Below are 3035 nucleotides of genomic sequence, written 5' to 3'. Positions count from 1 at the left end.
CGCTCCACTTATAATTTACATAAGCCCTAAATAAACTCAGCTTTATTGATGATTTCAATGTAAATGCAAGCCTATGCAAAGGCAGGGGTATCTACGCCAACAATAGCAATGAAGTCTAACCTGCTCTGACAGACTGCCCTTCAAATGGTTGCTAGCATAGCAAACATTACAAATATACGAATAACCGTTAAGCATCAAAATGGCATTAAGTAATGTCCAATGAGCACTGGACTCTTTCCATATCTATGTAATTCAGAACATCATTCATGTTTCAGTATAGAAATGTAAATAGGTGGAGCCTGCTTAATGTATGCTAACTTAACTTAGCATTTAAATATGCAGTTTAACAGCTCTAAACGATCTCCAGTTAGGATGATTTGACATTCACACCTGAAAAGAAACCTCATTTACATAAACACTGACCAACAATGTTGCCAACTGCTCTACAACGACACCTTGATTAGCAAACAATCTGTTGATTTAGCTCTTGAAATGTTAGTTAGCATATGTCAGTTAGCATAGATAGATCTACTCTGAATTCTTATTGTATCTGATGAACAAAACAAACTGAACAGATTGCTGTAAAGTAAGGAATTCAGAGGATTTAGACACTGTTGTCAGCCTTTAGCCATTGTTTTAGCATTTTAGTAGGCTACACCTAAACAAAAGTTGTGTAGCATGTAGCAAAGCTGTAGCAAACAGGTTAACACTTTGAAGATCTCATATTAAACAGCAGTTATAAGTAATGATGGCTATTTGGGATAAATAGTGTTCCTAAACAAATAGTTTAAGTATATTTATAGGAAGAGGACATGGTTTAGCTAGTTAGTATGGCCTTTTAATCCTCAACGGCCATTCAAAAGTAGTCTGAAGAAATACAAATTTTTGTTATGCATATAAAACAGAAATATTTATTTTTATTAAAGTAGGTGTTTTACAAGTGTCCTATAGGCTACTTTTTGGAGGGCTCTTAAAAGTGTTAATCCTTTTTTCTGTCTACTGTTCAAAAGATTGGGGTTGATATGTTTTTGAATGCAGTCTCTTTTGCTCACCAAGCCTGCATTTATTTGATTAAAAATACAGGTGAACACTGTAATGTTATGAAATATTAGTACAATTCAAAACAACTGTTTTCTATTTTAATATACATCAGAATGTAATTTATTCATGCAAAGCTGAATTTTCAGCATCATTACTCCAGTCTCATACCCCCAGTGTCACATGATCCTTCAGAAATCATTCTAATATATTGATTTGCTGCTCAAGACACAATTCTTCTTATCAATATTGAAAGCAGTTACTTTTGTGGAAACTGTGATACATTTTTTCCAGGTTTCTTTGATGAATAGAAAGCTCAAAAGAACACAATTTATTTTAATCAGTAAAGACATTAATAATGTTACAAATGCTTTTTTATCAATTTAATGCATTCTTTCTGAATAATTAATTTATTTGATAGTGCATGTTTCAAACTGAAATAGTTTTCCGAGTTTAACTTGTATTTAAGACAGAATATTATTGAAAACATTTTTTCTAAGAAAAATGTCAGAGTTATGAGATAAACTCATAATTCTGATAAACTCGTAATTCTGACTTTTTTTCTTGCCATTCTAAGTCTATATCTCATATTACTGAGTTTATCTCACAATTCTGACTTTTTTCTCAAAATTCTAAGTTTAAATTTCACAATTCTGTTTTTTCCCCCACTGCGGAATAAAAAAAAAAGAAGGTAATTGTGGCTTTTAGTTTATCCTGTGGCAGAAATAAGCTTCCATAGAATATTCCTTTAACTTGTTTTATTAGTCAGTTTTTTACCTTATATCAAACATAATTTTTAGCATTCAGACCTGCTTTGTGATAATTCAGAACTTGGTAAAAACCAAAACTTTACGGTTACAGTTGCCACTTGTCATACATTTTGATGGAGAGTTCATTCTCCCAGCACAGCATCATGATTTCTTATTAAATATGAGGGTTTGGGTTTAGCAGTTCCAGCAGCAGTGCTGTAGACAGTGGGAAGGGGGTGGAATGTTTGGGTCTCAGTGTTCCACTCTGGCATGCGCCCTGGATATCCATTGTGTTCTATGTTGTGAGATTCCACAGGCATTGTGTCATAGAGTTACATTAAGGCCAGGGATTGGATTGAATATGATTGAATGATCCTATGATTGAATGTTTTCCACCTGAATATTGAACTTGTGCGAATCCAGATCCAGAGAAACTCTGTTGAAAAGAAAACTGGAACTGCATAAAGGCCGATGATTATTTAATCATTGGTTTGCTTCCATTACAGACGTGTCACAGTTAAAGTAAATGAGAAACTCTCTCTCTCTCTCTCTCTCTCTCTCTCTGTTGTTCAGTGTTCTCTTATACACATGTGAATGCTCAATAGTCTTATTTACAGTTAAGGGGGATTTGACAGCTACGGTCCAAAAAGAAAAATCACAAATGAGATCTCTTTAATATCTCAGTTGTTGATTGCCAACATGATCCCATTAGCATTTGCAGATATTCACACGTGATACAGTCTTCGATGAAAGTTCAAAAGAACAGCACTTAATTGGAAATATAAATCTTTGTAACTGTCTTTAATGTTAATTTTCATCAATTTAATGCATCTATAAAGGGATAGTTCACCCAAAAAAGTGTTGTGTCTCGTGAACACGCATCAACTGACACGGAAGCAGGGCAGGACTTAGGGGGGCGGGGGCCCCTGGGCTTGAGGTTATGTTTGGGCCCTATACCTACACTACAAATGCCCTTAAATAGAACATCATTCTGGAGTAACACAAAATACACAAACATATGCTTTGAGGTTCATAAATAGTACAATTAATATGCAACATGTCTTGGCTATAGTCAAAGTTTAAATGTAATATTAAATATTCATTATAATAGAATAAACAGGATGTGTTCTCTCAGTTGAGAGATCAAAACCCTGAAATAACTTTGAGCAAAACAAATAAATAAAATAAAATAAAAATAATTGTCATATCTGTGTCCTCTTATGTCAGGTTCTTATTTAATCAATAAAT

This window comes from Sinocyclocheilus rhinocerous, unplaced genomic scaffold, assembly GCF_001515625.1.
Source record: "Sinocyclocheilus rhinocerous isolate Xijiao unplaced genomic scaffold, SAMN03320098_v1.1 scaffold200, whole genome shotgun sequence".
Taxonomy (NCBI): Eukaryota; Metazoa; Chordata; class Actinopteri; order Cypriniformes; family Cyprinidae; genus Sinocyclocheilus; species Sinocyclocheilus rhinocerous.
The sequence above is the reverse complement of the archived record's forward strand: the minus strand, read 5'-3'. Positions refer to the sequence as shown.